Source organism: Canis lupus, chromosome 30 (assembly GCF_003254725.2).
Source record: "Canis lupus dingo isolate Sandy chromosome 30, ASM325472v2, whole genome shotgun sequence".
NCBI classification, from domain to species: Eukaryota; Metazoa; Chordata; class Mammalia; order Carnivora; family Canidae; genus Canis; species Canis lupus.
In genome coordinates, this window is record NC_064272.1 from 33,322,640 (window position 1) to 33,340,265 (window position 17,626).

Sequence of the window (17,626 nt, forward strand, 5' to 3'; positions counted from 1 at the left end):
CAGAATTATGAGATTTATTTCTTCCTTTCTTCTATTTCTTTCCATAAACTTAAGTTGAGCATGTGCTATGTACTAGGCACTCTCTCGTGCCTCCAAGTGTTTCTCTTGTGTATCTCTCTCCCCTTTCTGTGATTTTTCTGCTTCTTGCTTTCCCTCCTCTTGTCCTCTACCTCTCTTTGACCTCAAAACCTATTCTCAGGGAAGTTCAGCTATCAGTTGTGTGCACCTTAGAGCAAACATTAAGTTGCTGTGCTTCTACCCCTGGAGGAATTAGCATTTGACATTTGATCTTTCATTATTGTAGCAAATGGTTCCCTGTTCATGAAATTTTCAACAACAGTTTGCAAGCAGGAGAGATATTTGCAAAATAGAGGACCTTCGCAAAACCTTAGAGTCCCACCATCTGGTGACCACCCACTTGGAATATGCATGAGGTTGGTCCTTTCCTTGGCTCCATTTTGTGATAAAATCAGAGACTGGAATTGACTGATCTCAGAAAAAAACATGCTAACATTGCTCTTAGGATAAAGCTCCAAATCCTTTCTGCAGAAGACCCTGCATGGGGTAGCCTCTTACTTAACTCTTTAGACTCTACACTTCGCAGGAAAGCATGTCAGAATTTTGTCATATTTTTGGTAGAAATACCATTTGACCTCAGCACGCTTCTGCTTGAAGTGTACTATTTGTCAACCCCTTCTGCCATGCTAACTCCTCCTCCTGCCCCAGGTCTCGTTTTATTTTTTATTTTTTATTTTATTTTTTTTAAGTTTCTTCTCCAATAAACACTCTATTTTTAGCTAGAGAAGTACGGAATGTCATGACCTGCACACCAGCCTGCGAGACTCTGGTGTTTACACGGGGCAATCATAGACGTGGATTTCCTGGTCATCACCCATGGACACAATCTTTGAGCCATTTCCATTGTATTTTACTCCCCAGACCTGATCCTGGTGATCGAAGAAGGTGTGAACACACGTTCTTGTTCCAACATCCCAAACTTTCACACTTTTATCAGATGAACTGGACACGAAGTGGGTGTCGTCAGGACAAAATGCAACATTCAGCACCCATGATGCATGGCCACTCAGCGTACCAGCCAAATTGGCATGTTGTACATCATAGATCTTGATGTAGCCATCATCTGATGCAGTGACCAGGAGCTGAGAAGCCAGGGAGAATGTCAGGGAACGGATAGCTATAGCAAGGCCTTCCAGCGTGTGCAGAAGTTTTCCAGCTGCAATATCAAAAATATTGATGGCCCCATCTATGGCTCCACTGGTCAGATACATCCCATCAGGGCTATATGTAATACTAAGAATGAATTTTCCTCTCGTGTCCAGAGAATATTTCTTTTTCCCACTTTCCACACCAAAAATGTTCACTTTCCCCACATGAGTTCCTGTGGCCAGATACTGGGGATCAGGAGAAAAAAACAAAGTCCAGGCATCCACTGGTCCTGCATCTATAGATTTTATCTGTTTGCTGTTATCCAAGTCCCAGAGACGAGTATGAGCGTCAAGAGAACTGGACGCAGCGATGGGCAGCGTGTGGCTGATGTTCACAGACACCACGGCCAGTTGATGTCTCTCTAGACTCCATTGTAGGTCCAGCCTCTCATCACAACACCTCTAGACTTTCACCAGGTCATCCAGGGACCCCGTAACCACCATCTCAGAGTTTTCTTTCTGTTTGTCCCCCAGGCAACCGACCAAATGGCATCATCCTGGGCTTGCTCTTGTTTGAAGAGAATACTGTACTGGTTGGTCATTTCCTCAACCAAGGAGGAAGGCTACAGGCCAGACAGTTTGCCGCCCTGCCAGCTGCACAGCCGCCACTCTTGTGACGTCCCCAGGTCTCATTTTATTTTATTTTTATTTTTTTAAATTTTTAAAAAATTTTTTAAAAATTTTTATTTATGATAATCACACAGAGAGAGAGAGAGGCAGAGACATAGGCAGAGGGAGAAGCAGGCTCCATGCACCGGGAGCCTGACGTGGGATTCGATTCCGGGTCTCCAGGATCGCGCCCTGGGCCAAAGGCAGGCGCCAAACCGCTGCGCCACCCAGGGATCCCCACCAGGTCTCATTTTAAATGTGACTTCTTCTAGGAAGCCTTCCCTGACTCCTAGAAACCTAATGAGACCAGGATTAGGTTCCCTAATACATGATCTCACAGCACCCAATGATTTTCATAGCACCTATCAGGATTGTCTTTAGTTTCATGGAGGTATACCTTGTTGACTAGTCTTCAGAGGCGTCTTATCTATTATTATGCATCAAGCATTGGGGAGACCCCCTCAGGGGCTAATAAAAAAAATCGCCTCTCTGCCTTTTGGCTAAGATCAAGTGTAGTATCTGTTCTTATCAGTTTAATATCTGATCCGTTCTCTATCTGAGGACAATATATTAAATGGATTTTTGGAGCAGGGGGATGGAATAGGAGCTTGGTCCATCCACTCCATGTATCAACCTGGTATTGCAGTACTTCCAGGAATGGTACACCCCCTCAGGGGTTAAAAAAAAAAAAGCAAAAAACAAAAAGCATTGGGCAGAGTGCTGGGCTCTATGAGTAAATATCTGCGGAATGTATGTATGACTAAACATAAGTACTCTGTCTCTAAGTCAAACCTTCATCAAGAGTTCCCACACTAGGGATCCCTGGGTGGTGCAGCGGTTTGGCGCCTGCCTTCGACCCAGGGCGCGATCCTGGAGACCCGGGATCGAATCCCACGTCGGGCTCCTGGTGCATGGAGCCTGCTTCTCCCTCTGCCCTGCCTGTGTCTCTGCCTCTCTCTGTGTGTGTCTATCATGAATAAATAAATAAAAATTAAAAAAAAAAAAAAAAAAAAGAGTTCCCACACTGGGCAGCCCTGGTGGCTCAGCGGGTTTAGCGCCACCTCCAGCCCAGGGCGTGATCCCGGAGACCTGGGATCAAGTCCCACATCAGGCTCCCTGCATGGAGCCTCCTTCTCCCCCTGCCTGTGTTTCTGCCTCTCTCTCTCTGTGTGTCTCTATGAATAAATAAATAAAATGTTAAAAAAAATTCTTAAAAAAAAAAAAGGGTTCCCACACTATTTAGTAATAAAAAAATCTGATTGGTTCTGTCCTGCTGGGTGGTCACTTACTGTTGAGGTCATCTCATCTCGGCCAGACTCTGTACTTGGGTTCTACTCTCACAGTCTCATACCTGGGCTTTCCCCACTGCAGTCCACCATGTGGGATCCTACTGGATTAATCTTCCCAAGCACTGGTTTGACCAGATCACTCTTCTAAAAGCCTCTGATGCGGAGTTGGCTAAAGAATAAAGCTCAGACTCAGCCTGGCATTGAAGCCTGTCTGTAATCTGATTCTGACCTATATTTCTGTGTTCCCTTACTTTCTAAAGCGAATTGTTTGTTCCACCACACATTTTTACTCACTGACTCTAAGCGTTTGTTTATAGTATTTGCTCTGTCCAGAAGCTCCCTCTCCTATTCTGTTATCAAACTTCTATCCATCCTGAGTGTAAAGCTCATATCCCACGTTCTCTGTATAGTAATCCTAGTCACCTGTATTAGGACTCTTTCAGTTGCAAATAATGAGGAAGATCCCAAACTGGTTTAAGTAAAAAAAGTAATAATAATAATAATAACAATTATTATTATTAGTTCATGTAATCAACAAGTCCATTGGGTGTAGAGGCCAACATGGGGCTTGAACTCACAACCCTGAGATCAAGACCTGAACTGAGACCAAGAGTTGGATGCTTAAAGTGACTGATCTAATCTGTTGATTCCACTCTGAGTTAGGTGGAGCAGGTGACACTAAGGTTCATGTAGCAGCCCCAGAAACTCAGGGCTTACATCCTACCAGTTTGCCAACCTCAGGGAAAATGGTTATCTTTCTTAAAAGTTCTAACACAAGTCCCAGGGAAGGGTGGGTCGTGTTCCCATCCTGAACCTATTGCGATAGTGCTCTGATTAACCAGGCCTGGTTCATGTGTCCAATCCTGGGATCCATGGGTGGGGTCAGCCTCACAGACCTGCATGCATGGAGAGTGACAGCTGGGTGGCTCTCCAAAAGAAAATTGATATACAGTTACCAGAAGAAGGAGGAATGGATGTCTAGTAGGTAAAAGACAACCTAGATCCATCCTACCCCTCGAAATGTGAGTGATCTCTCCAGACTTCAAATTTCTGTTGCTCTTCTTGTCTGTTCTGTTTGTTAATTTATTTCCCCATGGTCACTAGATGGTTGCCACAATCCCAAATATTGTAACTTGGTGCCGGAATTCCAAGCAGAAGGAAGAAGGGAACAGGTGAAGAGGGGACTTTTCCAGAGAAAGGAAAGCTTCCTTAGAGGCCATCCAAGAAATTTGGATCACTTGGCAAGGAAGCAGGGAAAATGAATATCTGGCATAGGGGAATGGAATAGCTGAGATGGATTAGCGCAAATGAAAGGTTCATTCCTGGGGCTGAGCACATCGCTGAACAAAAGAAGGGTTTTGTTAGAAGAAGGAAGGGGTGAGGTCCTTGCCATTGGCCAGGTCGCCAAGAGTGGCTGCCTAGGATATTTTTTTTATCCACTTATCTGCTAGCAATTGGGAACTTACCACATGCAAGGCACTGTGCATTTCTGATTTTCATCTAGTCCATATGATTTTTTCCTTTTTTTTTTTTAAGATTTTATTTATTTATTTATGAGATACACACAGAGAGAGACAGGCAGAGACACAGGCAGAGGGAGAAGCAGGCTCCATGCAGGGGGCCCAATGTGGGACTCGATCCCAGGTCTCCAGGATCATGCCCTGGGCCGAAGGTGGCGCTAAACCGCTGAGCCACCCGGGCTGCCCTGACTTTTTCTTTTCTTTCTTTCTTTTTTTTTAAATAAATTTATTTTTTATTGGTGCTCAATTTGTCAACATATAGAATAACACCCAGTGCTCATCCTGTCAAGTGCCCACCTCAGTGCCCGTCACCCAGTCACCCACACCCCCCTGACTTTCTTTTTAATGGCAGGAACTGTGGCTTATATTTTGCATCTTTACAATGCCTCGCACTTAGTAGCTGTTCAATGAGCATTGGCTGATTTTTAAAATTTGATGGTGAGGGGTTGGGAGAGGGGTACAGAATTCAGAGTCTTTCTAGGATCTTATTTAAAGACTTCATTTTGCTCTCACTGCTAAAGGAAATGGAAGATCACCACGTCTGTGTTACAGTCATTTGAATCCTGGAGATGCAAATGAATCTCAAATATATCTTCTTGGCTGTAAGTTCTCTCTCAGTCAACTTGTAAATTACTTGATTCCGTATATATGGCCCATCTATATAGTTCTTACATATGTAAAGTGAATTTAGACAGGCAGTGTATGTAATTTGGCTAACTGGTCTCCTTTTTCTATGGCTTCTCCTCATTTTTTATTTAATAGGGAAATTGCTCTCCCACTGAATCTTAATTCACAATGTTAAGACTTCAGAAACACAGTTTCTTATTCAGAAAGGATTTCAATCTTCTTGCTGTCAAATACACTCTGCTCTCACATGGGCACTTAATGGTGTCAGGATGTCAATTTAATTTTGACAGGGGCCCTATCCACAGAATCTTCAACTTTTCATACTTAGTTAATATGGATGGGTAAGAGGATGTTTGAGGGGATTTTTCCCCTCTGTTTTCATGGAAACATACTTTCCCGTAAGATTGGATGACAGTGGTATGTGTGAAGCACTCGAAGCTTTTGAGAGTGAGAAGTTTTCCCTACTGTTCAAGACCCACCATTAACTGCCTCCAAATGGCACACAGTTGTTGTTATCTCTAATTGCTGTGATGCTCTAAATAGTCTGAAGGCACTGGAATCTTTGTTCCCACCAAGAAATGGTTTCTTCCACTTTCTTTGGTAGCAGCACCACTGGAACTGTAGATGTAGCAAGTATGGCTACAAATTCATTCTTTCCCCACTAGGTGACATTAATTAGTGCCTGATGACTGGCAGGCTTGAGTTTTTCGATTCTTGTCCAGGAGTAGGAGAGGACCAAACTACTCCTAACACTCTTGTATTAGAGTAACAAATGATGCTGTGTAACAAATGATGTAAAAAAATGAACTGACCTACAACAAGAGATGTGTAGTATCTCACACAGTTTCTGTATGGAATCTGGCAGAGGCTTAGCAAGGTGGCTCTGGCTGAGAGTCTCTCTTGAGGTTATATCAAGGTGTTGGCTGGGGCTGCAGGCACCTGAGGCCTGAACTGAGTGGGGTTCCCAAAATGGCTCACTCACATAGCTAATGGCTGGAGGCCTAAGTTTCTTGCCATGTGGGCCTCTGCTTGAATGTCCTTATGGCATGGCAGCTGGCTTCCTCTGGAGTGAGTGATTCCAGAGAAAGACCGCAGAAGAAGCTGCAACACCTCTTACGACCTAGTCTCAGGAGTCATCCTCTGTCCCTTCTGTCGTAGTCTCTTTGTTAGAAGTGAATCACTAGGTCTAGCCCATACTCAGGGGGAGGGGAATTAAGCTCTACCTCTTGAAGGGACGTGTATCAAAGAATTTGTAGACATATTTTAAAACCACTACAACTTTCTTGATTTTCCCCCTTTGTGACTGAGTATCTGCCAAAAACAACCAAACTCAGAGGTTTAGTACATGATCAGCAAATGAACTGATGAACACGGCTCCTTCATTCTTGGGGTAATTTGTATAGAATTTCAGCTTTCCAACCTTACCAAATAGGTGCTCCCCCCAAAGCTGCACTGGGATGGAATGGAAGTTGGGTCTGATTTCTTCTTCCAGCTTCTCAAACAATGTCTTCTACATCACTCACGAATATGCAGTGGGCAGGAGCTGGCTTTTTGCAGGGCGTGCTCTAATAGTGGGACACCATAAGGATGGATTCTCAACAGGGATGGGAGTGTTTGGTTGTACTCACCTGGCCTAACAGGTCATATACGGCCAGCAGATGGCAAAAACTGAGTGAGAAGCTAGCTGGTTCTGCTCTCCTGCTGGTTGGCAAAGACCGGCCACAGATGGTAGCAGTGAAGCTGTGAGCAGACTCTAGTCCTAGGATCAAGCAAGTGCCAAAGCTCTGCTGAAATCACCCGCAGCACCACCAAGAGATGTGAGGATTCATGGGCAGGATTCTCGGCTTGGATCTCGAAAACAGAGACCCTGGTGGTTCTGGCTCCTTGGCAGCTCTTAGTGCATGACGTGAGGAAGGGAGCACTTTGGGAACAGATGGAGAGGTTGAGAGACAGAGCGTGACTGTCAGGCCACAGAGTGAAGCATCGTGCCATTGAGACAGATGGTGAGAGGGGTGTCCCTGTCTGCAGTGGCTTTAGTGCCTTTTCAGTACTCATCCCGCTTGTGTACCCTTGACATAGGGCCTCTTCAAGAGCTTCTACTTCCAAAGCATTTTAATTTAGAAGTCACATGTTTGTGTTCCAAGCTGTAGTTCAGGCTAAAAGTGCTTCATAGCTTTTCTCTTTTCTCACATTTAGAGAAACCCGGGTTTCTGATACACTGATTGATAAGGGAATCATACAATGGTAGAGTTTATGAAAAGGGGCATTAGAGACAGATGCCACATAGTGACAGAGTCAAGAAGAGTTTTCTTTCCAGAATATTCCTGCCATTTGAGATACCAGTGCAAGAGAAGAGGAGGTAGGAAACATAGAAAACACACAGATGTATGCTTCAAGATACAGATCTACTACATGGATTATTAGCTTTCTAGAGAAATTTAGTGGCTCTGCTGGTACCACCTTTAGGCACAGTTGGGGGGGCCTGACTTTCAGGGGCACTGCTCTGGCTCAGGCTCTCCTCCAGCTGCATTCCTAAATACCGAGCAGGAGGCCAACAAGCCAAAGGAAATGTGTCCCTCTGGAGCCAATTTCACCTCTTCAGACCTTGGTCCAGGTACCCATAAGCCAGAATTCCCTTCCCAAATGGCTGTGAGCCCACTCCCAGGACCCATGTGGTCTTCTCCCCTAGACCTTCTGATAAATACTCTTGGACCTGTGGAGTGGCCAAGAAATGACAGTTTTGTAGAGGGAAAAGTGGACATGTGGGCTGGAGGGCCTATGGGATGTGAGGCTTAACTGGCTGTGGGAAGCGAAGTGGGGAGGGCTGCTCTGTATGGAAACCAGCTCTCCCTGTTTTAGCAAGGGACTCTGAGAAATCCCAGAATTCTAAGTTCAGACCTGGTCTTCCAAGTTGTATTGAAAGTGTATTTTCAAGGTGAAAGGATACACACACATATGCACACATACACATTTTAATTTCACAGTTTGTTAGCTTGTTTTATAACTTTTACATACTTATACATTTGACTGTGGGCTTCTACACGTAGCCTTTTTGTGTACCCTACAAATATCAGGGTTGGTTCTGGCTCCACCTTTAATACAGTACCAAGTTGAATCAGCCTGGCTGATTTGGAAGGCCTTTTACTATTGACTCCTCTCTAATCTTACCTCCCACTGCTATTCTGCAGGAATCTTCCATCAACCAAACTGGTCAACCCATAGCCAGACTAGGCCCACGTCCTTTCCTCTGTGTCTGGTTCATACTATTTTTCTCTGAAAGGCCTCTATTTCTCTCCTGCATTTGTATGGGCCATGCTACTGTTATAAGACCCAGCTTCTTAGTCATGCCTCCTCCAACTGGCCTCTTCTAACAGCTCTTGTCTGAGCCATTTATTGGCATTCAAAGTGTGCAGATATGTGTGGCCATTTTTCTTAGACAAGATATGGCTATAAGATAAGGAAACATCAATACATAACCATTTGAAGACCAGGAAAGGGGACCTCCCCCCTTCCCCTACTCCCCTAAAGTCAGAAGAGTAGTTGGGGAATGAGAAGAATGTAGTTAGGCAGGCACCAAAGGAGGAGAGGGCCAGCACTGTCAAAAGCTGTAGAGAGGTCATTGGGAAAGAAGCCCAAAAATAGAACATTTGCCATTAGGAAAGAGGTTTTTTTGTGACCATTGAGAGAAGAGCAGATTGTGTGGGTGAAAGTAACATTGTAGTCCGGGGGGGAAAAATAAGAGATGAGAAAGTGGAGACAGCAAACACTTTAATGTCTCATGAAAATGTGATTCTGAGAGGAGATAGAATAGCTTTACAGGGTGGAAGAGGTAGGGAGGTTTTGTTCTGTTCAAAGGTTGGAGGAGACTGAGTGTGTTTGTAGGAGAAAAGAGCTAGATTAGAGGGGAAAATTGATAATGGGGGAAAGAAAGGATCCAATGATTCAACAAAACCTGGGAAAGGCTGAGATGCATGCACAGGTGCAGGGGTTAACCTTGATGAGGAGAAAGGGCACTTCTCGCTGTGGGTAAGGGAAGGGGGGCGGGTAAGATGAATGAAGGCTACAGAATAGGCATCATAATGGAGTGATTGGATTTATGGGTGAAGAGACGAGCTGTCATTATAGAGAAAAGGCCAAAAATGCCCAAATTTTCGGGGGCGGCGGGGGGGGGGAGGGGAATCGGGTCCAGATTTCAAATATTCAAATATCACATTCCTCATTCATTCCTTTCACATTTATTCAGTGTCCCGCGAGTATCAGACGCTGGGGTCTACCCGTGATGGGACTTTTCCGTGCAATTTTGCAAACCTGCAATACTGGGACTCAGGCGAGATTTACTTTTTACCCTTCTAGAAGGCCTGCAGTAGGAACAACAAACAAAAGAAAAACAACAAACAAAAAACTGCACGGATCAGAAGACAGTCCTTTGTCAGACCAGATGTCCCGAGCTCACGGGCATGCATTGCAACAATGACGCCCTGTTCGAGGCTGGGAGGGAAGAGAGGCGAGGTGGGGAGGGGTGGGGGGTGGAGGGGGAGGCTGACACCGGGGCAGCCCCTGCAGGATGCGCTTTCGACCAGGAAGGTGCAGCCTTGACGCCCTCGAGGGCGCGCCGTAACCGTAACCAAGGGTGACGGCGCCTCGGTCCACACCGCAGCAAGGACCCGCTTCTTCCCCGAGCCAGGTGTGTCTACCGAGGCTGAGCAGCCCCCCCCACCGCCGCGCCCTCCGCGAGGCCTCGCCGCTCTCCGCCAGGTCGCTGCTACCTTCGCCCCCGGTTAATTGTGACGGGCGGGGGAGGGGAGAGGCGGTGGGCGGGGCGAATCGCCTTTTCTATTTTGCCATTGGCCGCGAGGGGGCCCGAGTCCCGCCCCCCGCGCCGCCGCCGACAGGCTCCGCCGGCTGTCACTCGAGCCGCCGCGGCCGCCCCCTGGCCGCGGCCGGGATCTCGCGGGAAGAGCGGCGGGCACGGCGGAGGCTCGGTCTCCCGGCTGCGCGCGAAGCGGGAGGGCTCTGCACACACGGGCGCTGCCTGGCGGGGAGCTCGGAGCTGCGGCAGCCGCAGGCCTGGGCCGCCCCTTCCCTGCCGCCGCCTTCTCCGGCTCGGGGCTGCTCGGTCCGCTCGCCCTCCGGCGCCCCCAGGTGAGGAAGCCCCGGGCGCGCCTCCCGGGCTGCGGAGCGGTCGGGGCGGGCTGGCTCCCGACGGGGGCGGCTCCGCGGGGCGCGGGAGGGCGGGGGGCGGGGCGCGGGGTCCACGAGGACGTGCGGGGTCCGGGGGTTCCGGGACGGGGGGCTCCTGTCGGCGCGGTCGCCGGCGCCCGGCGGGCAGAGCGGTCGGCTGGGCGGGTGCTCCGTGTCGGAAGAGGCGGGTCCCGGGGGTCCGGAGGGTCCTCCGAGCCGGAGGGTTTGGCGTCCCTGGGTGATGGAGCGGCGCCTCCGTGCTCGGGGCGAGGTGTGTGCGCCCTGCAGGGGCCGGGCCGCCTGGTGGGCTGCTCCGGGGGTTCTGCCTCGCCCCGAGGCGGGGCGGCACCTTGGCGAGGTCCCTAGTCCGAAAGGGGGCGGCAGGGCGAGCGAGCCGGCGGGGGCTCCCGGAGCCCTGGAGCGGAGGGCGCGGCTCGGCGGGCGCTGCTGAGGTCCGCTGGGGCGGGGGGGGGGGGCGGCCTAGGGGCATCGGGAGCCCGCCCAGCGCCCAGCGTCCTGGAGCAGGTCTCGGTGCTCCGCGGGAGGATTGCGAGTTGGAGACATCGCGGGTTTGGTTCTGCAGTTCGCTCTCTGCCCTGCCCCGGGATCCCCTTGGGGGTGCGGGGGGGTGGGGGTGGGGGTGGGGGGCGTGCTGGTCTCGCTGCTCTGGGAGCGAGACGGTGGCAGCACCTTAGGGGGGTGCAGACTCTGGGTCCCCTGGTGCAGACTCTGGGTCCCCTGGGTGCAGACTCTGGGTCCTTCGGTGCAAATTCTGAGTCCCTTGGTGCAGACTCTGGGGCCTTCGGTGCAAATTCTGGGTCCCTTGGTGCAGACTCTGGGTCCCTTGGTGCAGACTCTGGATCCCTTGGTGCAGACTCTGGGTCCCTTGGTGCAAATTCAGGGTCGCTTGGTGCAGACTCTGGGTCGCTTGGTGCAAACTCTGGGTCCCTTGGTGCAGACTCTGGGTCGCTTGGTGCAAACTCTGGGTCCCTTGGTGCAGACTCTGGGTCCTTTGGTGCGACTCTGGGTCCCTTGGTGCAGACTCTGGGTCCCTTGGGAGGCGTGTGTCCCTCGGCCGGAGCGTGCCAGCCGCGGAGCAGACGGAAGGCAGGCTGGGTGGTTTGGGCTGCGCTCTCTTAGGTAGTCGCTCGGCTTTGCCGATCCTGCATTATCAGATCCGTCCCGAAAGTCTTCCCTGAGTGTGAGACCGAGTCCAGTAGTGATGGGAGGCGTGTCCTGGCTTCTCTCTGTCCTTTTGAAAAACGTTCGTGGAGAGGGATAATTTGAGATTGAGTGAGTCTTCGAATGATGTCTTGGGAATTTGGAGTCCCAAAGCTAGGGCCCTGCAGAAGCGTCATTGGAGACCTGTAAGGATGGCCAGCAGCTCTTTTAGAGACGCCTGCTTAATAGCTTTATTGTACAGGTTGAGTTAGTCTAGACTCTAATGCAGACTTCTTGGTAACTAGCCCAGACTTAGGTGAAATTCAAATAAAATGACCTGTATGTGTGTGTATGTTTTTTTTTTTTTTTTTTTTTTTAAGATTCTAAAAATTTATTTTGTTCATGAGACAGAGAGAGAGAGAGGGAGAGAGAGAGAGGCAGAGTGAGACGCAGGCTCCATGCAGGAAGCCTGATGTGGGACTTGATACCAGGGCTCCAGGAACAGGCCCTGGGCTGAAGGCAGGCAGTCAACCGCTGAGCCACCCAGGCGTCCCTGTGTATGTGGTTTTTAAAAAAACATATAGCTTGTAAAGTTTGTGCACTTGCTTGTCCGTTCTTGGGGTTAGAGACCTGCTTCATCCCAGAGGCCTGTAAATGATGAGCCTGATGAGTCTGATGTGGCAGGCGGTGGGGAGCCCATATTCACAGTAATTCTGTCATTTTGACTAAACAAGACAAATTCAGCTATGCCAGAGCCAAGACTTTTGCCTGCCTTAGTCTTTTTCTTTAGTGACAGTTTTTTTTTTTTTTTTTTTTAAAGATTGACGTTTCTTTTGATGTTAGAACCAGAAAGATTAGGGATCCTGTACTTAATCCTTGGGTTTTGCAATCGTTTAAAAAAAAAGGGGGGGGGAATCCTACATAGCAGTATTTAACCCATTAACAAGCTTAAGTTTTTTTGTTTTTGCCTGAACTGACTTCCATAGGTATAAAAATTGATCAACTGAGCAGATACTTGATTGGAACTACAGCCAAAAAACCCTAAGCAGACCTTTGTTTTCCTCGTTATTTATGAAAGACAAATGACAAGCAAATTTCAGTAACTTTTAAAAAGAGCAGCTTCCATGATTTCTAAGTAAACATATGATCCGGTTAACAAATATTTGATTATCTGATAAGTGTCACAGCACTGGAGGTGCAGTGATTCCATGTACCTCACATGTAACCTGTATATAGAGAAAGCAAATAAAATGAATACATAAAATCATTGAGATGCTAATAATGGAGAAACAGGGTATTTGGGGTTCAGCTCATTGTTTTTATAACTCCTGAATAATAATGTAATTGATGTCTGTTGTGATAACCAGAAACCAAATAAGATAATTATCTATCTTATGAATTATTGAAGACTGAATTATGATCAGTACAGTTTGGGTGTTTCTATTTGATATTGACTCTGAGGATTAGCACCATTTGTTACACAAGCATTTAAAAGTCTGTAAGGATACACATTGAACTTATGAGTATTTGGGGGATTCTTTAAGAGAGTGTGGTAGAAGGGATCCCTGGGTGGCTCAGCGGTTTAGCACCTGCCTTCCCCCCAGGGTGTGATCCTGGAGTCCCTCGATGGAGTCCCACATCGGGCTCCCTGCCTGGAGCCTGCTTCTCCCTCTGCCTCTGTCTCTGCCTCTCTCTCTCTCTCTCTCTCTCTGTGTCTGTCATGAATAAATAAATAAAATCTTAAAAAAAAAAGAAAAAAGAGTGTGGTAGAGGCAAGGAAGAGAGCTACTAATTTTATGCTTTTATATTATTTGAATGTATTAACATGAGTGCATGTAACTTAAGTGCAATTTAAAGAAGTCTAAAAATTAAAACTTTTTGGTTGCTATGCAAATTTATTTATAAGGCACTTTGTCAGTGTTGCCACTTCTACTGTGTGTACTAGTGAAGGAAAACATGTATTTCAAGAATCTAGACTTATAGAGGGTGGGGAGCACAACAGAATAAGAATACTGAGAACTAAGCAAAATGTTAAAAACATGTTAAGGATGTTGGATATTTAATTATATAAAGATAAACTAATTTAAGGCCTTTCTTTTTTCAAACTTAAGAGTTTGAGGGGATCCCTTGGTGGCGCAGCGGTTTAGCTGCCCAGGCCACGATCCTGGAGACCCGGGATCGAATCCCACGTCGGGCTCCTGGTGCATGGAGCCTGCTTCTGCCTCTGCCTATGTCTCTGCCTCTCTCTCTCTCTCTCTCTCTCTCTCTGTGACTATCATAAATAAATAAAAATTAAAAAAAAATTTAAGAGTTTGAGAAGGGAAGTTTTTCAACTCCTTAAACAAGAATACCTTGTGTCTTTGTGTTGGGAGTGGAGGTGTTTGTGTTGTGTGGCACAGACTTCAGGAAGGGATTTCTTTTTGTCAAATGTATGGATACATCTAGATTTGTTTTTCTTCTGAGGCTTTTAAAAAAATTATGGTTCCTTATTATAATTTAGTATTACTATTTCATTATTACTGTAATGAAAGTGGTAATACAGGAGTGTCTTTTGGACTATAATTTAAAATTTTAGGATTATAAATGTGGTATACTAAGCAATTTCTATGAAGGAAATCATAAGACATGGATTCCAGTCTTCACTGTACTACTAAGCGTATGACCGTGGGTAGACTCTTAGGGCCTCAGTTTCCATATATATATATGTATATATAATGAAAGAGAAGTCCATGTCAATAATCAGTATAAGTCTACAGCAGTATTATGTCTACAAAAAGGGATAGATGCCTGAAGAGTAGCTGGTTCTCAGGATACAACTAGTTCCTTGTAATTTTTCTTTATGATACCTAATTTTAGAAACCTCTTCCTTTTTAAGATACATAGGAAATACTCCAGAATATACATTCCATGAAGGTAAATGGTTTTCTTTTGATAATTTAGCTTTATCTCTTAAAGCATTATTATTTTTATTTCTGATTTCTGGTTGAGTATCTATGTGATAATGTAATGTCCCTATTTAATTTTGGATGCAGAATGAGGTTTCAAGTAGTTGACCCCCCCTTTTTTTTTTAAAAAAAGAATTTATTTATTTATTCATGAGGGACCCAGAGAGAGAGAGAGAGGCAGAGACACAGGCAGAGGGAGAAGCAGGCTCCAATGGAAGGAGCCCAACGTGGGACTCGATCCCGGGTCTCCAGGATCAGGCCCTGGGCTGAAGGTGGTGCTAAACCGCTGAGCCACCTGGGCTGCCCTAGTTGACCCCCTTTAATCCATCCTTTACACTGCTACCAAGGTGACTTTTCTAAAATGCAAATCTGTTCAGTGCGTCTTTCTTAAAATCCATACTTCTCCTTTATGTACAGTACATATTTAATTCTAACTTTTTATCATTACAAGGCCCTTCATCATCTGGCTCATCTGCATTTCCCCCACCATAAATCTGAAGCTCCAACTCAAGTAATCCAGTTAATTCACTGAAAGAGTCACACTGTTTCCTGACTCAGAGCCTTCTCCTATATTCTCCCCATTGCTTAGAATGCCTTTCTTCCTCCTGTTTTGCTGACAGAGTCTTCTGATTTTTCAAGATATAACTTAAGCACTATCTGCTTTTAAGTTTTCTGTGTCCTCCCTCTTCCTTACCACACCAGGTTATTCACTCTCTTTGTCTTGTTCATTCATTCTCTTGTGTTTGCAAGTATGCTGTAATTATTTGTCTGTCACTGGATCTTCCTGGACTCAAAGCCAGGTTTATATTTGTCTTATTTTTAAATCTCTATTGCTTATTTTACACAGTTGGCTCTCATTACAGGTTTGAATTCTCAATGCCAAGATTGATATTTTTCCAATGTCCGAGTTAAGCCCAAATCTCAGTCTTGTCCTATTTTTCAAAAATTTTGGGCTTTCTAAAGTTATCTTATTCTCTTATCCCTATGACCACAAATTGATATCATTATTTTTTTAAGATTTATTTATTTATTTATTCATGAGAGACACAGACAGAGAGAGAGAGACATAGGCAGAGGGAGAAGCAGGCTTCATGCAGGGAGCCTGATGTAGGACTCGATTCCGGATCCTGGGATCAAGCCCTGAGCCAAAGGCAGACGCTCAACCACTGAGCCACCCAGGCGTCCCACAAACTAATATTAGATCTATAGTTCTTATCTTCATACTTAAGAAGTGAGACTCCCAGCACTAAGGGTTACTCTGTTAAACTTGAAGATTTTGAGGCAACCATTAGTCCCTATAATTAAAATTGCTAGGAGAGTTATAAACTAATTTGGGGTATTTCAGATTTTGGCTATCAGTGATTGGTAGATACTTTCACCTTGGCTGCTTTTTGCATGGGACATGATAGTGGCCAACATGTGTGTGTCTTTATGTTATCTGTTGATTGGTTGAAGATTTAATAACTTGCTCAGGGTCATTATCTACTAAGCAGCAGGCTATAATAGGTTCAGGTCTGTTGTATTCCTGGTTCTATGCTTTTTCCAAATACTATACTGCTTTCTGAATATGATTGCTTATTCTGTGTATTAAAATTATTAATAGAGGGCAGCCCGGGTGGCTCAGCGGTTTAGCGCCACCTTCAGCCCAGGGTGTGACCCTGGAGACCCCGGGATGGAGTCCCACATCGGCTCCCTGCCTGTGTCCCTGCCTCTCCCTAGGTCTCACATATATAAGTAAATAAAATCTTAAAAAAAATTATTAATAGATATTTTATTCATTTCATAAATTGAAGGTATAACATTAGGTTATAATGTTTATTCATTCAGTTTTTTTCAAAAATGCTAAAGTAGAGAATTTGAGATTGTTTGGACATTAGATATCATTTAATCCAACTCTTCATTTTAGCGTATGAGGGAACTGACATACACAAGAGTAGTTGAATGACTTGCTCAAGATCATGTCGCTAATTGGTTAAGATTTTCTTTAAGCTAATTGTGTACATTGATGTTATAAAATCATTATTTGAAAGGAATACCAGGTGCCTGATTCCCCCACCCCTGAAAAAAAAAAAGCCTGGAGTGGCTTTTAGAAAAGTGATGTTGAGGATCTCAGAGTCTTAAGGACATGGCTCAGAGAAAATCCAGACTTTGGATCATGACACATGGAGACGCCTCAGTGCCTTTACTCACATAGTTGCCTTGTCTTGGTTTCTTTCCTTCCTCTTTCTTTTTAAAACTCTACCCACAAGGGGTGCCTACGTGGTTCAGTTACGTGTTTGCCTTTGGCTCAGGTCATGATCCCAGGGTCCTGGGATCCAGGTCTGAATCTGGCTCCCTGCCTAATGGGGAGTCTGCTTCTCTTTTTCCCCTTTCCCTCTCCTGTTCTCTCTCTCTGTCTCTCAGATAAGTAAATCTTTTTTTTTTTTTTAATCTATCCACAGTTAACTAATCTTATGCCTGCTGAAGTTGTTATTAGCATCAGCCTTACTAGTAACCATTTAAGTACCATAAGCCAACTAATGGAGATAAAAAAGATTTATTTGGGAGTGTGAGACAGTATATATTTAATTACGAGATAGTATGTAAAGATGCCAGGAGTGGTACAGCTGTAGGAGCTCAGAAGATGAGATAAGGGTGGACTGAGCTAGTGATTACAGAAGTTTCTGTGTAGAAAAGATTTGACTTAAGTTAATCCTTTCTTTTTTTAGGACTTTTATTTTTAAGTAATCTCTACACCTAAGGTGAGGCTTGAACTCACAAACCTGAGATCAAGAGTCACATACTCTACCGACTGACCCAGCCAGGTTCCCGATTTAAGTTAATCTTTTTTTTTTTTTTTTTTTTTAAATAGAGCACAAGGGAGTTGGGGGGTGAAGGGGCAGAGGGAGAGAGAGAATCTTAAGCAGGTTTCATGCACGGTGTGGAGCCTGACCTAGGGGCTTGATCTGATGACCTGAGCCTAAATCAGGAGTCAGGTGTTTAACTGGTTGAGCTACCCAGCTGCCCCTAAATTAATTTTTAAAGAAGGCATTGGAGTAAGACTCTTTTTTTTTTTTTTTTTTGGAGTA

General features: G+C 45.7%; 1 protein-coding gene, 1 non-coding gene and 1 pseudogene across 4 annotated transcripts in view; 2 read left to right on the forward strand and 1 right to left on the reverse strand.

Annotated features, from left to right (window-relative positions):
* Nucleotides 1–801: 801 nt before the first annotated feature.
* LOC112675445 (WD repeat-containing protein 61-like) lies at nucleotides 802–1,840 on the reverse strand (annotated as a pseudogene).
* A 475-nt stretch (nucleotides 1,841–2,315) lies between these two features.
* Nucleotides 2,316–2,506, forward strand: LOC112676218 (U2 spliceosomal RNA). Its single transcript, XR_003146388.1, has one exon. It is a non-coding gene; the product is annotated as a U2 spliceosomal RNA (small nuclear RNA).
* Nucleotides 2,507–10,226: 7,720 nt separating this feature from the next.
* GLCE (glucuronic acid epimerase) overlaps nucleotides 10,227–17,626 on the forward strand; it is a 115,433-nt gene continuing 108,033 nt past the window's right edge. Inside the window, exon 1 of one of the 3 annotated variants that reach the window (XM_025472342.3) lies at nucleotides 10,227–10,413. The gene's annotated coding sequence lies outside the window, so the exon portion shown is untranslated. The remainder of the gene's footprint in view (nucleotides 10,414–17,626) is intronic. The other 2 variants (XM_025472344.3, XM_035708709.2) reach the window with 2 other exon arrangements.